Source organism: Macaca thibetana, chromosome 19 (genome assembly GCF_024542745.1).
Source record: "Macaca thibetana thibetana isolate TM-01 chromosome 19, ASM2454274v1, whole genome shotgun sequence".
In the NCBI taxonomy this organism is placed as follows: Eukaryota; Metazoa; Chordata; class Mammalia; order Primates; family Cercopithecidae; genus Macaca; species Macaca thibetana.
Window position 1 is genome coordinate 13378158 of NC_065596.1, and position 9443 is coordinate 13387600.

General features: G+C 52.7%; 1 protein-coding gene across 11 annotated transcripts in view; it reads right to left on the reverse strand.

The window, feature by feature from the left end:
* Positions 1 to 9058, reverse strand: part of SMARCA4 (SWI/SNF related, matrix associated, actin dependent regulator of chromatin, subfamily a, member 4) — a 102827-nt gene extending 93769 nt beyond the window's left edge. For 6 of the 11 annotated variants that reach the window (XM_050770013.1, XM_050770011.1, XM_050770009.1 and 3 more), the window contains exon 1: positions 8881 to 9050. The gene's annotated coding sequence lies outside the window, so the exon portion shown is untranslated. Of the gene's footprint in view, positions 1 to 8322; positions 8727 to 8880 lie in introns of those variants that run through there. The other 5 variants (XM_050770003.1, XM_050770005.1, XM_050770002.1 and 2 more) reach the window with 5 other exon arrangements.
* Between the last annotated feature and the right edge of the window lie 385 nt (positions 9059 to 9443).

Genomic DNA, 9443 nt, shown 5'->3' on the forward strand with positions numbered 1-9443 from the left:
CCAAGGGGTTCAGGACCAGCCTGGGAGATAACAGCAAGACCTCCACTTCTAAGAAAGTCAAACCTAAAACATAAATTTTTAAATAAACATAAAAAGACCCCCCTTCCTCGAGGCTGACCAAGCCCTAGAGCAAGGCTTGGCAAAGCCAAGCAGGGCCAGGGTTCAGCCCCTGGTTCCTGAGGTGGGGGGTGGAGGTCAGGGAGATTCTGGGGGGAAAACGGAATTCTGAGTTCAAAGAGGTTAAGTCATGCAGAAGAGAATCCCACCTCAAGTCTCGCTGACTCCAGGGCCTGAGTAACTGATTCAGGCCGAGGATCAAAAGGGATAGGATGAGAACCTTGAAGATCGAGGAAGGGCAGAGCCAAGAGGAAGGGCAAGCCAAGAGCCACTCCCACAGGCGGGAGCACCCAGGAGATGCCTCCAGGAGGTGGGGAAGGCCTTCCGGTGCCCAGCCAGTCCAGGCTGTGCCAGAATCACATTTGATCATCACAGGGCCAGTTTCAGCTCCCTGGGCACAATGAGACATCCACTGCGCCCCTTTACTGGGACTTTCGGGGCAAGCTGGGTCGCATACAGCAGACCCTCCCCCTCAAGTCTCCCACTGGAACAGGTGAGCAGCAACTGTCACATCAGCCACCTGCTTCCTGAGCCACTGGGGCATGACTTGTCAGTGGCCAACAGAAAACCTAAAAAACCCCCAAGAGCTAGCACAGCAGATCACGCCTGTAATTACAGCTAGTCAGGAGGTGGAGGCCGGAGGATCACTTGAGTCCAGGAGTTAAAGGTCAGCCTGGGCAACACAGCAAGTCTCCGTCTCTAAAAAAATAAAAAGTGGGGGGGAAAAAAAAAGCACCTCAAAGAACCATTTTAAAGTCGTTCGCCACTAAAAATGGGGCTCGTGCTCCTCTATCACACTCACAGCTGGCTGCACGCAGGGCAAAACGGTTCACAGTGACAAGTGTCCACATACATAGATGAAGCTATGTCCCTTTAGGGAGGTAACAGAGTCCCCAACAGTAAAGCTCTGGAAACCAGTCTGGGACTTAAAAAAAATTTGAGGCCGGGCGCAGTGGCTCATGCCCATAATCCCAACACTTTGGGAGGCCAAGGCAGGTGGATCACCTGAGGTCGGGAGTTCGAGACTAGCCTGACCAACATGGAGAAACCCTGTCTCTACTAAAAATACAAAATTAGCCGGGCGTGGTGGCGCATGCCTGTAATCCCAGCTACTCAGGAGGCTGAGGCAGGAGAATCGCTTGAACCTGGGAGGCGGAGGTTGAGGTGAGCCAAGCTCACGCCATTGCACTCCAGCCTGGATGACAAGAGCAAAACTCTGTCTCAAAAAAAAAAAAAAAAAAAAATTGAAAGGGGCCAGGGATGGTTTCCACCCTGCTAACATTTAACTGTTTTCTAAAGAAGGCCCTCTTCCGTCCGAGCGCGGTGGCTCATGCCTGTAATCCCAGCACTTTGGGAGGCCGAGGAGGGTGATTCACGAGGTCAGGAGATCGAGACCATCCTGGCTAACATGGTGAAACCCCGTCTCTACTAAAAATACAAAAAAATAATTAGCCGGGCTTGGTGGCGGGCGCCTGTAGTCCCAGCTACTCGGGAGGCTGAGGCAGGAGAATGGTGTGAACCCAGGAGGCGGAGCTTGCAGTGAGCCGAGATCGCATCACTGCACTCCAGCCTGGGCGACAGAGCGAGATTCCGTCTCAAAAAAAAAGAAAAAAAAAAAGAAAGCCCCCTTCCCTGAGGGAATTGGAGGGAAATCAATGCACCCCTTCTCTCTGCCCTGTAACAACAAACCCAGCTACACTTGGCACTTCCATCCAGGCCCTTTCCCATATATGAAGAAGAGTTGAGGCCACAATTCACATGCCCGTCAATCCCACACCCTGAAAAATTAATCTCCTCAGGATGCAGTTAACAGAAAACTTCAATCAAGAAATCACTGGGCATACTAATGAGTCTGCTATGTCTCCTTAGGGTTGACACCTATGAGGGTGGCAGCACCTGAAGCTCCTCCATTCAGCCTCAGGCTTCATTCTGACCTGTTCCCTCTCATACCTTCCCCCAGTATTAGAGCAGCTGTTATCCTTCCCACCCGGGGTTTTTTTTTTTTTTTTTTTTGTTTTTTTTTTGTTTTTAATTAAAGAGACGGAGTCTTGCTCTGTTACCCAGACTGGAGTGCAGTGGCACAATCTCCGCTCCCTGCAACCTCGGCCTCCCAGGTTCAAGCAATTCTCCTGCCTCACTCTCCCAAGTAGCTAGGACTACAGGCACATGCCACCATGCCCGCCTACTTTCTTTTGTATTTTCGTAGAGACAGGGTTTCACCGTGTTGCCCAGGCTGGTCTTAAACTCCTGAGCTCAGGCAATCCACCCGCCTTAAGTTCCCAAAGTGCTAGGATTACAGGCGTTAGCCACTGCACCCAGCCCAACCCATCCGGCTTTTTAAAGATAGGGTCTTGTTCCATAACCCAGGTTGGAGTGCAGTGGTGCAATCACAGCTTACTGCAGCCTCCACCTCCTGGGCTTGATCCTCCCACCTCAACCTCCCAAGTAGCTGGGACTACAGGCGTGCAACACCACGCCCGGCTAATTTTTTAACTTTTTTGTAGAGATGGGGTTTTGCCATGCTGCCCAGGCTGGTCTTGGACTCCTGGGATCAAGTGATTTGCCCTGTTTGGCCTCCCAAAGTGTGGGGATTACAGGCATGAGCCACCACACTTGGCTGAACATTTGATATTTTTAAAAACCCGGCCAGGCGCAGTGGCTCATGTCTGTAATCCTGCACTTTGGGAGGCTGAGGAAGGTGGATCACCTGAGGTCAGAAGTTCAAGATCAGCCTGGTCAACATGATGAAACTCCATCCCTACTAAATATACAAAAAATTAGCCGGATGTGGTGGCGGGCGCCTGTGATCCCAGCTACTCGGGAGGCTGAGGCAGGAGAATCGCTTGAACCCAGGAAGCGGATGTTGCAGTGAGCCAAGATCGCGCCATTGCACTCCAGCCTGGGCAACAAGAGGGAAACTTCACCTCAAAAAAAAAAAAAAAAGGCCGGGCGCGGTGGCTCAAGCCTGTAATCCCAGCACTTTGGGAGGCCGAGGCGGGTAGATCACGAGGTCAGGAGATCGAGACTATCCTGGCTAACATGGTGAAACCCCGTCTCTACTAAAAATACAAAAAACTAGCCGGGCGTGGTGGTAGGCGCCTGTAGTCTCAGCTACTTGGGAGGCTGAGGCGGGAGAATGGCGTGAACCCAGGAGGCGGAGCTTGCAGTGAGCCGAGATCACGCCACTGCACTCCAGCCTGGGAGACACAGCGAGACTCCGTCTCAAAAAAACAAAACAAAACAAAACCCATGCCATTAAAGACACTCTCCCCTTTCCAATGCCTTATGGTGAAATTTCAAAGCATGGTTTTCTTCACCACGTAACATTCTGGCCAATGACAGACCAAATATAAAATAGTCTCATAAGATTATACCTTCCTCTTTGAATTGTCTAGTTAGAAAAATTTATTAAAGATCACAATACTGTATTTTTCCCATATGTTTTCTTTTTTTTTTTTTTTTTTTTTTTTTTTTGAGGCGGAGTCTCGCTCTGTCGCCCAGGCTGGAGTGCAGTGGCGCGATCTCGGCTCACTGCAAGCTCCGCCTCCCGGGTTCCCGCCATTCTCCTGCCTCAGCCTCCCCAGTAGCTGGGACTACAGGCGCCGCCACCACGCCCGGCTAATTTTTTTGTTTTTTTAGTGGAGACGGGGTTTCATTGTGTTAGCCAGGATGGTCTCGATCTCCTGACCTCGTGATCCGCCCGTCTCGGCCTCCCAAAGTGCTGGGATTACAGGCTTGAGCCACTGCGCCCGGCCTTTCCCATATGTTTTCTATGTTTAGATATATTTAGATACACAAACATCATCGGGTCACAATTGCCTACAATAATCAGTACAGGGACATGCTGTACAGGTTTACAGCCTGGGAGCAACAGGCTATACCACAGAGCCTACATGTGGATGAGGCGCCACCATCCAGATGTGTGTAGCACACTCTACAATCTTCACACAACCACAAAATCATCTCACAACACATTCCTCAGAATGTATCCCTGCTGTTAACGCGCAACCATTAAGGACAAAATGGAGGAGCTAATTCCTTTGCTACCACTTTGAAACATATAGAACTGGCCGGGCGCGGTGGCTCAAGTCTGTAATCCCAGCACTTTGGGAGGCCGAGACGGGCGGATCACGAGGTCAGGAGATCGAGACCATCCTGGCTAACACGGTGAAACCCTGTCTCTACTAAAAATACAAGAAAATTAGCCGGGCGAGGTGGTGGGTGCTTGTAGTCCCAGTTACTCGGGAGGCTGAGGCAGGAGAATGGCGTGAACCCGGGGGGGTGGAGCTTGCAGTGAGCCGAGATCGCGCCACTGCACTCCAGCCTGGGGCACAGAGCAAGACTCCGTCTCAAAAAAAAAAAAAAAAAAAAAGAAACATATAGAACTTCTTACGAGAGGAAAAAATATATTATCTATGTCATCCCACCAGGCTGTTGCAGAAATCCCGATAAATGATGAGACCTAACAACTGTTTAGCACTACATGCCAGGCACCATCCTAAGCACTTCGCATTTGTCACTGGTTGTTGAGCTCTTGCAGCAATCCTACAACCTGGGTACTAATACTGCCCCGCTTTGCAAATCAAGAGTGGGATGTGAGCTACTGAGAACAGGACCCTTGTCTGCCCATTCCCCACGGAACACCCAGCTCCCCAGCAGTGCCTGGCACATGGCAGGCACTAAATGCATGCTTGTTTGCCACATAAATGGGGCAGAGTGACTGGGTCATTTCTTGCACAACTCCAGGGGGCGCCATTCACATTGTGTTCTGTCTATAGGCACCATGAATGGGTCCCTCTGTGCCACGGCAGCCTTGATGACCTAGGGACGGAAAAAGACAAACCCAGGAGTCAAACCCAGGCAGTTGACTTGACAGCGCTTGTGAAAGAAAATAACCCTAGGCCTCTGTTTCCTTACTGATAGAAAGTTCCACCTATGGAACTGATAGAAAGTTTCCTTACTGATAGAAAGTTCCACTGGCCGGACACGGTGGCTCACTCCTGTAATCCCAGCACTTTGGGAGGCTGAGGTGGGAAGATCACAAGAGGCCAGGAGTTCGAGACCAGCCTGGCCAACATGGTGAAACCCAGTCTCTACTAAAAATACAAAAATTAGCTGGGCGTGGTGGTGCACATCTGTAGTGCCAGCCACTCGAGAGGCTGAGGCATGAGAATTGCTTGAGACCGGGAGGCGGCAGCTGCAGTGAGTCAAGATCGCGCCACTATACTCCAGCCTGGGCGACAGAACGACTCTGTCTCAAACAAAAAAAAAAAAAAAAAAAAAAAAAAGGGCCGGGCACAGTGGCTCATGCTTGTAATCCCAGTACTTCGGGAGGCCAAGGTGGGGGGATCAGTTGAGGTTAGGAATTCAAAACCAGCTTGGCCAACATGGTAAAACCCCGTCTCTACTAAAAATACAAAACTTAGTTGGGTTTGGTGGCACACACCTGTGATCTCAGCTACTCAGGAGGCTGAGTCAGAAGAATTGCTCGAACCCAGGAGGTAGAGGTTACAGTGAGATGAGATCGTGCCATTGCACTCCAGCCTGGGCAACAAAAGTAAGACTCTATCTCAAAAAAAAAAAAAAAAAAAAAAAAAAAGAAAGTTCCACTAGACATCTGCCCAAAACCCTAGTCCCTCCCATGCTCCCACCTCCCATAAACAGCCAAGACATGGATTTGGTCTAAGGTTATTTCCAGGTGTTTTGAGGGTCCCCAAGGAGAAGCAAAGGTATGCAAATAAATTGTAAATAAATACACATATGTTGGAATGCTCCTCACTGACAAAAAGTTTGGAGACCACTGCATTGCCCTGTATCACCCTACCTCTGATGATACCACCTCCCCTGCTCAAAAGCCTGCACCATCAACATTTACATCTCCTAAAGGGCTGGACACAAAATGATTTTAGGTGGCCCATGCAAAACTATTTATTACTTTCCTAACTAGGTATGCATTAATTTTTATTTCTTTTTTTAGACAGGGTCTCGCTTCGTCACCCAGGCTGGAGTGCAGTGGCTCAATCACGGCTCACTGCAGCCTGGACCTCCTGCCCCAGACTCTCAAGGAGCTTGGGACTACAGGGGCATTGCACTTCAGCCCAGGTGACAGAACAAGACTCCATCTCAAAAAAAAAAAAAAAAATCGAGTGTTCACTATGTATCAGGTGCTGCAGTGTGTCAGCGGCTTCCCATGTGGCCTCATTCAACCCTCACAAGAAGCCTGTGAAGTTTCAGGCATCCTCGTCCTACCTGTTTCACAAGTGGGGGCCCTACTGCTAAGCGCCTCGTTTGAGGTTAAGCTAGGATTTCAAGAGCTGGGTGTGAATTCAGGAGGTCTGATTCCAGAATGGGTACTCCTTACCACCGCCCCACGCTAACCACCACCCCACACTTTGTAGGGGAGAGGAAGACAACTGAGGTTCGGGAAACAATGGCTTGGAAAGTTCAAAAACTGTTAAAATAACTAACCTGTATCCCTTACAACCCATGCCCAGTTCTGCACCAAGCTTTTTTTTCTCCTTTTTCTTTTTTTTTTTTTTTTTTTTTTTTTGAGACATTCTTACTCTAGTACCCAGGCTGGAATGCAGGGGCGCAAGAATGGTTCACTGCAGCCTCCACGTCTCTGGTTCAAGCAATCCTCCCACCTCAGCCTCCTGAGTAGCTAGGACCACCGGCACATGCCACCACACCCAGCTAATTTTTATATATTTTGTAGAGATGAGGTCTCACTATGTTGCCCAAGTTAGTCTCAAATCCCTGGGCTCAAGCAATTCCCCCACCTCAGCCTTCCAAATTGCTGGGATGTCAGGTGTGAGCCACTGCACCCCACCCTGCACCAAGCCTTTTACACAGATGGTCACGTGATCTTCCACAGGACCCCGCCCCCCTCATTCAATCCACAGAATTTCTCTAAAGACCTACTATGTGTCAGGCCCAGAGTACTCTGGGGTCAGCCAGGCAGACACAACCCCAGCTCTCACGGTGCTGGGGGTGACAGCTACACCGGAAAGGACCAAGGTGATGCGTGAGTATAGCTGAGGGGAACAATGGCTAGTCCCAGGTGGCCAGGGAAAGTCAAAATACACTCCTGGCGCGGTGGCTCACACATGTAGTCCTAGCACTTTGGGAGGCCGAGGTGGGTGGATCACCTGAGGTCAGGAGTTTGAGACCAGCCTGGCCAACATGGTAAAACACCATATTTACTAAAAATACAAAAATTAGCCAGGCGTGGTGGCGGGCACCTGTAGTCCCAGCTACTCAGGAGGCTAAGGCAGGAGAATCGCTTGAACCCAGGAGGCAGAGGTTACAGTGAGCAGAGATCGGGACACTGAACTTCAGCCTGGGCGACAGGCAAGACTCTGTCTCAAAAACAAAATACAATCCTACATATATCCTCCCTGATTTTGAGGGCCCCTCTTTCAGGCAGCCCCCGTGATCTCTGGCTACCACCGATCCCCTGCCTGTCCGCTGTGTCCCTCTCACAGCGCAGGTCAAGAGCATTAAATGACAGGCCAAGAGTGTTTGTTCCCACGTTGACCACCCGATCCCCTCCAAGACTGCAGAGGTTCCAGGATCCAACCCCCCGACCATCCAACACTTAGTAGGACCTCAAGAAGTTATTTGCTGAACAATGAGGGAGACTGAACCAGACAGTAACAACAGTGCTTCCCACTTGCCAGGAACCATTTTACAGGCTTTTACCAACTGCATTTGGGAGATTACCCCCTTTCACAAAGGAGCTTTCACAAAGGAGGAAAACTAAGAGGTTCAGAGAGGTTAAGCACTTCCCTAAAGTGACAGTGTGCTAAGTGACTGACAGCACCAGGAATCAAGCTTAATGCACCCTATCAATCCAAACTGAAAACTTGTTTCAAATTCCTGCGAAGTGGCTTTTCCGCTTACTCCCTTTCTACTTTCCCCAAGGAGGCACTGACCAAAAAAAAAAAAAAAAAAAAAAAAAATCAAGACTGGTGTCTTCAAGATTCGGACAAAACACTCGCCTAAAAGGTCCACGTTGAAAATAAAAGCCTTAATCTGAAAAACCAATTGGGAAGGAGGAAAAAGGATGCAAAAGAAAAGCAATGCTTTTACACAGCAAAGGATTTCCACCGTGCTCCCTTACTTGCCGCCGACCCCATCCCCAACCCCAATTCCGGGCAAACATTTTGAAGTCACTAACTGAAAGTCATTGGGGGAGTCCTTTACCTTTCCTTGAAAATCTGGAATGACGCGTTTTTAAGACAATTTGAGGTCGGCTAGCCCAAGGGGGCCGCTAATGCCCGTGTCCGGCCGACGCCGGACATATCTGGAGGTTTGGCTACTGAGCCCAGATCGTAGCTTCGCCAAAAAGGCAACATTCGGGTCGGACCCCTTAACACGCAGCCAGAAAAGCCCCAACGCCTGCCTATTGTTGGAGCCGCTGCAATTGGGAGGGCTACTGTAGGGGTGCCGGGCGAGGGGGGCGAGCTTTGTCCGGCGACCCCGGCGAGAGCGCGCGCAGAGAGGATCGCGCGGCCTCCACGCGGCCCGGGCCCCCCACCCACCCCGCCGCTCCGCGGGGACCGCCGCTGCCGCGGCCTCGCGACGCTGCGGCCTTCCCCACGAGCGCGGCTGCCGGCGGCGCTTCTTGACCCTCGGGCGCCGCCGTACCCCGGTCCCGCACAGGGCGCGCCGGCGGCCCCCTCCCCCCTCGGCGCCCCGGCTCCATTCAAACCGCCCTCCCTGGCCCCGCGCCGCGCTGCCCCCGCGGCCCGCGTTCCTTACCGGGAGCCGCCGGCGCCGTCGCCTTCCCGGCGCCGCCCCCGCCCCTCCGCGCGGGGCCGGGGGCAGAGTGGGCGTCTCGCTTCTCCTCACGAAACAAAGAAGCCGCCGCAGCCGCCAAGCGAGGGGAAGCCTCGCGCGCGCGCCCGACTGCCTCGGCCACCGCCCCCCCTTCACACACACGCGCGCCGCCCGCGCCCCCGCTACGCGCGCGCTCGCCGGCTCCCCTCCCCCTCAGCACCGCGGCGGCCTCTCCAGCTTCCGCCGCCTGCCCAGCCTTGTGCGCGCGCCAGCCCGCCCTTCCTCTCCCCCCGCGCGTGCGCGCCCGCTCCTGGGCTGACAGAGGTGGGCGTGGTCCGGAGGAAGCACGCGCGTCCCGTGCACCGCCCCACTCGGGCTGCGAGGCCTCGCGCCTGCGCACGGGCAGCTTCGCCCTCCGCACGCCGCGCGTCCTGACGCACGGGAGCATGCGCAGAGCGGGCGCCACTGCGGCGGCGACGGCGACGGCGACGGCGGTGGCGGTGGCGGCGGGGCAATTGGGGGATGGGATCCCGGTGGCCGTGGGA